Raw genomic sequence first — 12,747 nt, 5'->3', positions numbered from 1 at the left:
TTCTGTCCCTGAAATGACTCCTTCTACTCAGCCACTGGCCAGGCGACGCGTGGCTCTCACTGAGAGGGGACTGCAGCCTCTCGGGATGTGCATGGCCTGCGCTTAGGAGGAGGACTTCCCATGAAAACCATCCCCTAGGTTTTTTTGGCTCTTCTCAACCTAATTCTAGAATATGGAACAACTGACAATGAAAGTTTGTTAGGGATAAATTGGAGGCAAGGAAAAAAAAAAAAAAACCTCACCTGAGGAAACCTTCAGATTTTATGTATTAGGGTTCCACTCTTATTCTCTTTCTCCTTTCCACCCTTCTTTCCTCCCTCTCTCCATCATCTCTATTTCCATTTTCTTCTTCCTTCCTCTCTCTCTCCCCCATTTGATTTGTCATTAATCTTTGTTAGTTTTTCATGAAGAAGATCTGTGGTAAAGCCATTCGTTTATTCATTCAACAGACAGTAGCTATTCTCTGTTAGACACTGTGCTAGAGGTATATATGCTTTTCCAAATAAGGAAATCCCTGCCTTTAAGGGACTCATAGTCCAAATGGGTCACAGAAAAGAAAATTAACCTTTATGGCAGAATGATGCCCCAGGTGTTAGCTGGGACTTTCTAACCCCTTGAGATCTGATGAAGATTAGAAGCACACAATTCCCATATCATGTCCATCTGAAGGCCAAAGAATGCCCCGAGTCCTGTTGCATTTGCAGTGGGCTGTGCTCTGACTTCCTGCCTTCCGATGTACTCTGCATCTTGCAGCAGTTTCTTTATCTCTGTCCTGACATAAACCCAAGCTTGGGTCGCAATTCCTTCTCTTCTCTTCTCCCTCTCCCTATCTGCCTCTCCTCCTCCCACACAAAGCCATCAAGAAAACAAAACTGATAATGTTTCAAAACTTGAACTGAGAGTTTTGGGGTCATGGGAGAACGCAGCAGTCAACTTCAAATGGCATGGGGCACATTCCTGTCGTGGGTCTGTTGGGTCCCCGTCACCGGAACTCTCCCGTTTGTTTCACCCCGCGCCGCGCCCGCACTCCTGCGGTCTTCTCGCGCACTGCCCTGCCCACTCTCCCCCAGGCCGCCCCTCTTGCCCCGAGCTCTAGCGCCCCCACACTCCAGCTCTGGGGTGCTCTTGCTGTCTGTTGTGTAGAGTCATTCTGTTCCTTGCAGGCAGTTCAAATCCGGGCCATTTCGTTCCTGCCTAAATGCGCCCTGACGCTCAGGCGAGGGGCTTTTCATGGCAGAGAATCCACTCTCTGTTCTCCGTACAGAAGGCAGTTGTGGCTGCAGTTTCTCCCTGCTTTACATGTACTGACCCACTTAGACATCCACTCAACAACATTTGCCGGACGTCTGCTGTGTATCAGGTACCATTTTAGGTCCTGGGAGTAAAATTTCGTAAAACAGAGGCACAGAGGTCCTGTCCTCTGTGGATTTAGGCTCCTGGCAGTATGCACAGGATGCTATGAACAGAGAGTGGTGGGATTACAGATCAGAGAACGCCAGGTGTGACGGGACAGGCTGCGTTGATCTAGGTGGATCCTAGGATGGCGGTTCAGACAGAGGGACTTGGTGACAATGGCTGTGAAGTTCTCCAGCAACCATCCAGGCTGCTGGTATGAAAAGGGAGACAGAAAAGGTGGTTGCTTTCCGTCATCGCTCCCTCTCGCTCCCATACCTCCATACTCAAGCAGTATGTTTCAGGCAGGAAGAAAAGCAGACTCTCCCTCTGTTTGCGTTTCAGGGTTGAGTCCACAGCTAGCACAGGCCTGGATTGGTTACCTGGGCAGATCCCAGGTAAGGGAGAAACTTATCTGCCGTCTCTAGACAAGGGAAGCCAGGGTATGACTGAAAGTTCAGGTCATGAAAGAGCTGTGGGATTTAGGATTGGACCCCAGAACTGCTGCTGGGTCATATGGAACATTTATGCAAAACTAAAAAAACAAAAAAAAATGCCACTTCTGAGATTATAGAACCCAAATATAGGGGGCAGGGCTTGGAAAATGAAAGATCTCCCCAAACAGTTCCCTTTGGGCAGGGTGCAGTCTGAACAATGGTGACCTGGTTTGTCCTGGGTTGTTCAGATTCGGTAAATTTATAAATGGATGGAGTTCTCCCAGGACCTGAGTCCACTGATGTGGTGGAAGAGTGGGTCCTTCCTCACAAGGCTCTAAATGATTAGTTAGTAACATGGAAGTATTTAAGGATCTGTACCTCACAATGGGTACGTCTTTTTCCTCCTTCTTATCCAGTTATTTAAAAATAACAGTAACAATGGGTAGCTTTACTGAGCATGCTTGACAGGTTTCAGACACTGTGTTATATTGTTTACAGAGATTAAGTCAATGAATTCTTAGAATAACCCTGTAACTTAGGTGGGTATTATTAATCCCCTTTAATGTTGCAGAGAAAGAGGCTTAGGTGGTTGAACTAGTTAGTGGTTTCTAACTTAGAGCCCATTTTAACTCCCATTCTATCCTGGCTATTCCTTTTTTCCCCCTTTCCTTTCCTCTTTTTCTTCTCTCTCTCTCTCTCTCTCTCTGTCCTCTCACTCTCTCTCTCCTGGGGAAAAAAATCTTTCAGAGGAACCATGTTAATAAGGTATTCCTTGAGCTTCCTGATAACTCAACAGTTGACCTTTTAGCTCTAACATTCCTGGACACTGGACTTTCTAAACAAAGAGCTTCTCTTTGTCCTTTGCTTCCCTTTGGGTTTGCTTCAGAGCCAGAATTCTGAAAATCCTGGCTCCAGGGTTTCCACACCTAATCCTTGAAGAGTGGTAATACATTTCAGCATACAAACAAGAAAACAAAGCTCCACTTTGTCCTTGGCCTGAGGCTCTGTGGCTTTTCTGGCCTATCCACCTAAGGGCAAAATGGGGAACCCTCCCATCCACGGTCATTTCTTGAGAGCCATTTGCCATCTGGGAAAAATAAACATAGAATAGTTATGTTCATTTTCTATGTGTCTTTGATAGTTTCTATACAAAGAGGCTCCATGCTTTTCCCCATGTTTTTGGCAGGAGTGTGAATGAGAGTGCTCAGTTGTGCCCAACTTAACTTTTTGCGACCCTGTGGACTGTAGCCCTCCAGGCTTCCCTGTTTATGGAATTTTCCAGGCAATAATACTGGAATGGGTTGCCATTTCCTACTCCAGGGGATCTTCCCAACCCAAGGATTGAACCTACATCTCTTACATCTCCTGCATTGGCAGGCAGGTTGGTTTTTTTTTTTTTTTTCCCCCGGTTTATTTTTAACCATTGCACTACCTCTATATAATTCTGTTAGTTATTAGCCATCTCCTCAGGAAATCATAAGATATATAGCATTTCAAGTGAAGTTTATAACACCAGAGCCTCTGTGGTGGTATTCCCTTTGACTTGGCTTTGAAAAACCTTCTACTTTACAAGAAATATAGAGTCTACTTAAAATGTAGACCTCTCTATACACCTTTAACCTTTCTTAGAGAATGTGACATAATGAGGATAAACAGCTAATCCATAAAATGTCTCATTTTGGTCGAAAATATGTAACATCCAATATATTAACATCCAAATAAGATAACCTAATGTTCTTGGTTATTGGTTTCCAGAGACTGTTGAACATTTCCTTGTTTGGCCTTGGAAGAATTTGCTTGGGATTTCAGCCTGGACCTTGGTGAAAGACTGCAGACTTAGAACAAAGCAAGCTGGCTAAGAATAAAGCAACTAGTGAAAATGAAAGTAAGAGGTCTTGAGCCCGAGGCTTAGTGTGTGTTCTTTAAAGAAGGAAGAAAGTGCCGCAGGGGTCAGGAGAAAGTCACTGGTGGCCCCTGAACTTACTAATGTCAGTCAGACCTCCCGTTCCAGATAGATAAACAACGACCAGAAATGAAACGTTTCAATGTGACAGTTACAGCAGTGTCCTGGCTTCACTGAGATGTCTCTTCTATCAGAGGTTATTTCACCACTGGGCATACAACTATGTCCCCTGATGCTGACATTCCTACATCAGTAGGGAAAGTGAATGGCAGACTTTCCAAATTGAAGCCTAGACTTTGGAAGATCACAGCTAAGAAAGCATCCATAGCCAATTCTGGCCTCATTTCGTAACATTTCTAACCAAGATCCAGTGCTGGAGAGAAGGAAAGGGACCAGATTTATATGAGTTTGCTGAGGTTAAAAGAGCAGTGTCAGGACGTCCATGGCGGTCTAGTGGCTAAGATTCCAAGTCCTCAATGCTGGGTGCTCGGGTTCAGTCTCTGGTTAGGGTCCTAGAACCGGCACAGCCAAAAAAAGAGCAGTGTCTTCTTTTAGTCCTGGGGTTAGGGTTAGGAAACGACAGGGTCCTACTTTCAAAGATCATGAAATATATATTGATTTGCCACAGGTAGAGAGAAATTTAAAGCTTCAAATATTTGATGTTAGCAGGGAACTCTGTTCAGTGTTATGTGGCAGGGTGGATGGGAGGGGACTTTGGGGGAGAATGGATACCTGTGTATGTACGGCTGAGTCCCTTTGCTGTCTGTCTGAAACTATCACAAGATTGTTAATTGGGTGCACTCCAATACAACATAAAAAAGTTTTTAAAAGACAACAAAAACCGAGTATATGATATTACTGGGTTTATTTTCTCCTCTGGATTTGATCCCTGGGTTGGGAAGATCCCGTGGAGAAGGCAATGGCACCCCACTCCAGTACTCTTGCCTGGGAAATCCCATGGATGGAGGAGCCTGGCAGGCTACAGTCCACGGGGTCACAAAGAGTCGGACATGACTGAGTGACTTCACTTTCACTTTCACCTCTTGAAACTTTTGCAGAAACAAGATCAGTATCATTTGACTACTTCTGCATTTCCAAGTTAGTATTCCTAGACCTTTGTGGCAAAACAAAAAGGTGAAGAATGAGAGGAATGAGGAGACTACTCTTCTGCTTATAGTTTAACCTCTATCAAGTTGAGAGAATCCAGTTAACTTTCGAGGTCGGTTAAAGAGAGGGGCTTGGCTCATTAGTTGATCTCAAGGGCCTGTGCACCTCTTAAATTCATTGCTAATATGAACACAGCACTCTATCTCTGATAGGCTACCACAAGTTTTACTATCTCCTATGCTACAGAGTTAAATTTTAGATCAAGGTCCCAATGTAGTATTATCTTCACTTTTCTGTTATATTAAATTGAACTGTAGGTCCCTGAATTGCTGGGTAGATAGCTCATTGTACTTTGTAAACATTCTATATGGCTACAAAAATGCATCTGAGACCAAAAAAAAAAAAATTGTACTGTCTTTCAAACCACTTACATGTGGCATGTTTAAAATGGAAAATGCAGTTGTATGGAAATAAACAGTTCTCTCCAGATTGTATTAAAAGGTTTATGTAATAGTGCTTTTACTGCCCTCTGCTGCCTTAAGGAGAACACTGGATTTGGAAAGCCTAGACTTTTCACTTTCGGTCATTGGTATTAATGCTCACTGGCATATTCCAAGTGTAACACTACCTAACTTAGAAAATTCCAACAATGAAGTAGCCAATGGCTTGAAACCAAACAAGCACTATGTTCTTGTGAGTCAGGATTTTCTAAAGTCTTCTCAGATTTTATTAAGTTCTGGGTGTTCTTCCTACAAGATTACTAATACATGGAAGCAGCTGTTTATTTAGAAGTGGATTACAGGGTGTTTTTTTAAAAACAGATCAGTTATCTTTTAAAACATGACAAAATTAGTAGAAATGGCAACAAAAGTGATTTATTAATAGATGAAAACTTTCCGTGTGAGTGAAGCGTAATAGAATTGCTTTGTGGTGATGTTCTATTGCTTGCATTTTAATATTGGGTACATAATGCATTGGAGAAGGAAATGGCAACCCACTCTAGTATTCTTGCCTGGAGAATCCCAGGGAGAGGGGAGCCTGCTGGGCTGCCGTCTATGGGGTCGCACAGAGTCGGACACGACTGAAGCAACTTAGCAGCAGCAGCAGCAGGAACACAAGAAAAACTATGAGTGATTTTTATAGTTTAAATTATACCATCATCTACTTTTAATTAACAATATTAGGTGACATTTCTGTTCATTCTCTAGGGCCTTGGTTTAATATTGATAACAAAAGATAACACAGACATTCATGCAGTTTCCTGGAGATGTGCTTGTAATTGTATTAATTACTCACCTAACGGAAGCATTTACCTGAAATCTCATCACCCCTGAGTTATAAATTATCAGCAGATTTCATTCACTTAACAATTGTATGTCAAATGCCTACCATGTACCAGGTGTAGACTCTTGGATGAGAAAATTGAATTTCTGACTTGAGGTGGTCAACAGTTTAGTGAGAGCAAAATGTATTATTGAGACATTTCCACAGATTGTGCTTCTGTCTGTGTCAGCCTGGAGTTCCAGGAGTTTGATTATTTCCCATCAGGGTCCAGGGCACTAGTGACTAATTCTGTCATGCAGTATTCCCCACTAAAAACTCCTTGTTTTTCACTAAGAAAAACAAGAATGGATTTTGCATCTTCATTTTTTTAACCTCATTTTTTCCCACTTCATTCTTATTCTTTTAATAACTTGATACCTCCCTTGCAGAAGATGTATGCATGCATCTATCCTAACTCACCAAACACAAATGTCTTTGTAAATAATAAACAGATAAATGTACTTCTAAGTGCACATAACCTTATTTTATTGTTATAAGTTGAGAGGAGTTGTAGTAGAAAACTGTCCCTGCTAGATCCGATTACTGCCAAAACAGAGAGCTACAGATCCAACATTCCAGAACCAAGGTGAATGATTTTGGTAAACGATTCTGACATTTAACTGGCTGGGAGTCAATAAACCTATTTAGCAAGTTAGTTTATTTGGTTACCAAGAGTGTGTTTTGAAAACACAAGGAATACTGAAGGGGCTTTGCTTAAATCTTCAAATGCCATATAAGGAATACTCAGGAATACATATAATACTCAGAAATACATATAAGGAATACTCAGAAATACATATAAGGAGTACTCAGGCTCCATGTTGAATACCTTGATAAATCTTTCCCTTTTGTTACGGTTAAGGTAGGCATCTAGTTATCCTTGCTTTAAAAGATTTCCAGGATTAAGCTGATGAGGTCATACTGTAAGATGTGCAATGGGGGGCCTTGGTTACTTTTTCATACTTATGACCTCTGAACGACAACCCCAGACTTCTTGAGCATCTTAGCCCCGCCCAGCCTGTCTCTATATTTGGCCACCTCTGTCTTCCAATGTGGACAGAGTGGCCTTCTATCTGGGTGACTTCTTTCAGTCTCTTCCGGCCTGCAGTCAGCATGGTTCTTCAGCTAGCTGAGTCACAGGAATAAGGCGGGAAGTATACTGTTTACCTGCTGTCCGTCAGCACTTACCAAATATCCAATTGATGTAAACCAGTCTAAACTAAGGAATATTCTAAGAGCAAGTTCTGTAATTTTTTGTATAAAAAAATAAACATTGTGAAATTTTAGGGGGCAATAATGAATCACCCCTTTTAATTTCTGAACCAATTAAGAGATAGAGATGGAGCTAAGAAATTAGCTAGAAATTAAGATGGAGCTAGAAAAAAAAAATCAGCTTTATTATTGGTAAAGTTGGCCTGGAGAACATGGTTTGAACCACATTGGACTTTCTACAGGTTCCCTTCATCTTGGAAGTATTTGCAAGTGCAAAGAAACCTGTTCTACCTAGAAGAGTTATGGCACCCCACTCCAGTACTCTTGCCTGGAAAATCCCATGGACAGAGGAGCCTGGTAGGCTACAGTCCATGGGGTCTCTAAGAGTTGGACAAGACTGAGCAACTTCACTTTCACTCTTCACTTTCATGCATTGGAAAAGGAAATGGCAACACACTCCAGTGTTCTTGCCTGGAGAATCCCAGGGACGAGGGAGCCTGGTTGGGCTGCTGTCTATGGGGTCGCACAGAGTCGGACACGACTGAAGCGACTTAGCAGCAGCAGCAGCAGCAGCATATCTCCTTGCCAATAAATGAATGAATGAAGCAACCAATCAAAAAAGTTATTTTTGCTTTCCTCAGAGGAACTTCCATGTAAATTCCAGAGCACATGGAATCTTTTACTTTGTTTTGATCCTCGATGACCCTTTGCCTCTCTGGACTTGCTGGCTACTAGCACAGCACTCTCAGAGTAGACAGAAAGCTGCAGTGGCTTCCAGACTGAGCACCTCTGGTGCCAGTGAGAGCTCCTGTTAACTCCTTTTCCCCTTCCTCCTCTGCTTTCATCTTAAAATACAGCATGTTGTTTTTTGCTGGGAAGGTAGATAGATTTGATTTCTGAGATCTGCTCAGTGCCTCAGGCCAGCTGTTTTGGCTCAAGTAGGATTAATTTAAACACCAGCTCTGGTTTAGTAGCTTATTATTAATGAATCAACAGATGTTTATTGTGTGCCTTTTAAGCAAAGCAAAGAAAAATGCAAAACAAATCCATGACTCTTAAGAACTAGGAGCCACATCCTGCTAATGGTTATGTTATGCCAGTGTTTTAAGCAGCAGAGGACTGAAATGCCTAATTTGCATAGTCTACCTTCCTTTTAGGCTTTAATTTCAGATTATCAATTTTAGTCACAATAAATGTAGACTGGAAAATGTGACTTTGACCTGAGGCTAATAGTACTTCCTTTTAGGGAACTAACATGTTTTAAGTTAGGCTAATATAGCACTTCCTTTAGGAAATTAAGATTTATTAGATTAAAGTTAATTGGCCTCTGGTGATGGGCCTCCTGACTCACCCGTTCACAGACAAGAAAGCTGGCAACAAGAGCAGAAGCCCAGCTGACCCTTCTCGGGGAAAGTTTGCTTCCTTCCTGGATCCTGAAGCACAAGTGAGCCACTGTCCATGAGCATAGCCCATTCAAACCAGTAAGAGAAAGGATTGGCTATCACTAACTTCACAATTCAATGACCTTACTCCTTGGAGAAACAATGGCTCGTGGCTTTCAGGCTCTTAACCAATCAGCTTAGCTCCCTTTCCAGGGGAAAATGGCAGGAGACATCTAGAAGTGTCATATTGTCCCACCTGAGGGGGGAATGAAATTTCCCTCTTTTAAGAAAGAATGAAAAGGGGAATGAAGGTCTCCCCAGTACCAAATTATTCTACAGGGGTAGACTTCATAGGGCAGTTCCAGTGACCATTACAGTGCTCTGCAGATTGCCCTGAACACAAGTGCACATTTATATGTAGAACACTATTTAATTTCTTAAGAAATTCTGATATAAGAATTATATTAACTTCTGATGGAGACCCTCATCAGAACAAAGAAGACAGAACAATAGTTACCATTCATACAGAAAGAGATCAGAGCCTACAAACAAAATCTGATCTCCTTACATTTCCCATTTGGGAAAACAAAACCTTGTATTTATTTTTTTCTCCCCCCACCCCCGACCCAGCCTCAAAATGTGGGAGCTAATTTGAAATAACCCATAAGGAAGCCTAGCCAATCTGTCTCTTGTGTTTGATTCCAGTTTCTTTCCATCACTGTAGCATTCCTCTCCTGGGGTTGTTGTCAGGTTTAAAGAGGTATCACGCTTGAAAACGTTTCACCCGTTACCAAACATTTTAGGTCTCATATCTCTGGCTGTGTGTCCTGGCTCTCCCATGTCCTGGCTCTGTGGCCTTGGCAAAGCTGCTGCGGCCTCTCTGAGGCTGAGTTTGTCTCCGTCTTGGAGTGAGTGCTTATTGATCTCAGTGCCTCCCCTGCAACCATTAGAAATGAAGTAGATGTCATGGAATTAGAAACACGTATTTTGTAGGCTGAGTCATCCCCGCCAGCCTCCTGCTTTGTCTCCACATCCACACCATTATTTTTTGCAGGCAGCAAATGTAGCAGAAAATATTCGAACTTTTGAGTGAAACAGTCATGGGTTTGAATTTCTGCTCTGCTGTTCATGAGTTGTGTGACCATGGGTAAGTCATCCAGAAGATCACATCTTTTTTTTACTGTGCTAAAAGATGTTATCATAGTGAGAAGAGAGACCTATTTCAGACTCATGTCTGAAAGAAGAGAATTATAGTACCGCTATCAGACTTTCTCCTCCTTTTTAGAAAGTAGCTTATACATGAGGGAAGTTTCACGTCTTCGGTGAGTCATTCACTTGTAAGGCATACCTGTGTACCATGTTTGCGCGCACGCACACACCGCACTCATGTAGGGGTCAGCTTCCTTCCAGATTTCTTTGGGAAAGCCACAGCACGGTGCCAGTGATAACTGGCAATTTCTGTTACGGTGATGAGTGAGGATGGGTTAATCCTTATGCCTGTCAGCTTTGGCCAGCCACCAAAAAAATGTCCCTTCATCAAACTGTAAATATGTGTCCTGCCAAGTACTTTCCACTTAATTTTTTAAGCTTCATGATTGTCATTGGAAACTTTATGTATATATGCTGAGTTATTTACTGAACTCAGAGTATTATTGGACAAATGCCAGTTCATATCCAAGAAATTCCCCCTCATAAAAGAACCCACCCTAAATAACCACATTTTCCCCTTCCTTCCTTCATTTTATTTTTTTTAAACAAAGTTTTTAATTTTAATTAGGATCAGAACTAAAAGAAACCTAGTTTCATCCTGAAGTTACGTAAAAGTTGTACTGATTATACCCATCACTGGTCTCTGAACTTATAAGCTAAAAGAATCATACTGAAATAAGCAATCTGCCATCACTCAGACAAAATATAAATTCTGTATTGATCTGTTTTCACAGAAAGGGAAGGTAGGTGTTAAGGTTCCCATTTTACAGCTGAGGATACTGACTTAGACACAGTCAGCCACTGGCTTATCTTGGTCACCGATCTGCACTATGGAAAGGAAAACTGAGAATTTGAATTAAAGCCCAACTCAATAATTATCATATTTGATCTAAGAAGAGAGGCATTTTGCAGCACTTTCAGTGTTTTAGCACCCAAGGGGAATGATAGCAGCAGCCCTTGGGCCACTTTTCTCAGTGGGATGGGATGGGGGAGGCTCACACGGGGGCTGAATCATCAGCGTTCTCATGCACGAGATTCCGTACTTAGGCACCAAGGTGGACTTTTTAAGAGCCAAGTTGTATAACAGATTCTTTTATTATGAATATTCAGTCCATCCATGACTCCCTTCCCCATCCTTGGGCCTTGGCCCAGCACACACCCAGCCCCAGAATATTGTGTCAAACAGTGGACCGCTTGCCAGATTAGGATTGAGTTCCCCTATAGCTCCCTCATCCATAGTCATGACTTCCACTCCCACACCCATCCCATCAGATCATCTAACTCTGATCCTCTCATTCGCCTTCTAGTCTCACTTCAACAATTCAACTGATTTTAAAACATGCCTCTGCTTGAATACTTGCTAACAACACACTCAAATATAATCATTGCTATTACTGAAACCTCTTGGAAAGAGAGCTGGGATTTTAGGGTTCTCTCCCCACTCTGTTGATTCCCCTTCCTAGATTTCTTTGCTTCTACCAATGACACCACCATACTTAGAAATTTGCAGTCATTATTGACTTCTGCTTCTCTAAAAATCCGGTCTGTCACTGAGTCTACAGTTTTTGCTTCATATGGTATTTCTTATCACCTTCCTTTGGGTTATTATAAAGTCCAGTCCAGGCTCTCATCACTTCAAATGTGCACAACTTTAATGGTTTCTCAGTTTCTCTCTCTTCAGTCTTTTCCTCTCCAGTCCATCCTGCATGAGTAATAACTTCTCATCACTGTTGGGTTATATGCAAGTGCCTCATCCCAAATTTAAAATTGTCTTTAATGTGATTTCACTCACTGTTGTTTATTTGCTAAGCTGTGTTCGACTCTTTGCAACCTCATGAACCATATGTAGCACCCCTGAGTTTGCTCAAGCTCATGTCCATTGAGTCTGTGATGCCATCCAACCGTCTCATCCTCTGTTGTCCCTTTCTTGTCTTGTCCTCAGTGTTTCCCAGCATCAGGGTCTTTTCCAATGAGTCAGTTCTTCACATCAGGTAGCTATTGGAGCTTCAGCTTCAGCATCAGTCCTTCCAATGAATATTTAGGGTTGATTTCCTTTAGGATTGATTGGTTTGATCTTCTTGATGTCCAAAGACTCTCAAGAGTCTTCTCCAACACCACAGTTCAAAAGCATCAATTCTTTGGTGCTCAGCCTTCTTCATGATCCGACTCTCATATCCATACATGACTGCTGGAAAAACCATAGCTTTGACTGTATGGACCTTTATGGTCTCTGCTTTTGAATACACTGTCTAGGTTTGTCACAGCTCTTCTTCCAAGAAACAAGCATCTTTTAATTTCATGGTTGCAGTCACCATCCTTATTTTGGAGCCCAAGAAAATGAAATCTGACACTGCTTCCACATTTTCCCCATCTGTTTGCCATGAAGTGATAGGACCAGATGCCATGATCTTAGTTTTTTGAATGTTGAGTTTTAAGCCAGCTTTTTCACTCTCCTCTTTCACTTTCATCAAGAGGTTCTTTAGTTCCTCTTCACTTTCTGCCATTAGAGTGGTGTCATCTGCATATCTGAGGTTGTTGATATTTCTCCCAGCAATCTTGATTCCAGTTTGTGCTTTCATCCAGCCGGCATTTCGCATGATGTACTCTGCATATAAGGTAAATAAGTAGGGTCACTATATACAGGCTTGACGTACTTGTCTTCCAACTTTGAAACAGTCTGTTGTTCCATGTCCGGTTCTAACTGTTGATTCTTGTCCTGCATACAGGTTTCTCAGGAGGCAGGTAATATGGTTTGGTATTCATGTCTTTTTAAGAACATTCC

At 42.1% G+C, this 12,747-nt stretch overlaps 1 protein-coding gene and 1 long non-coding RNA gene across 5 annotated transcripts in view; one reads left to right on the top strand and one right to left on the bottom strand.

The window, feature by feature from the left end:
* Positions 1-12,747, bottom strand: part of LOC113893995 — a 371,757-nt gene that overhangs the window by 101,687 nt on the left and 257,323 nt on the right. The window lies entirely within an intron of this gene.
* SYNPO2 (synaptopodin 2) overlaps positions 1-12,747 on the top strand; it is a 204,167-nt gene that overhangs the window by 91,860 nt on the left and 99,560 nt on the right. The gene's annotated exons all lie outside the window — the stretch shown is intronic.

The sequence above is a fragment of the Bos indicus x Bos taurus genome, chromosome 6 (genome assembly GCF_003369695.1).
Source record: "Bos indicus x Bos taurus breed Angus x Brahman F1 hybrid chromosome 6, Bos_hybrid_MaternalHap_v2.0, whole genome shotgun sequence".
NCBI lineage: Eukaryota > Metazoa > Chordata > Mammalia > Artiodactyla > Bovidae > Bos > Bos indicus x Bos taurus.
This window is presented reverse-complemented; position numbering and strand designations above follow the sequence as displayed.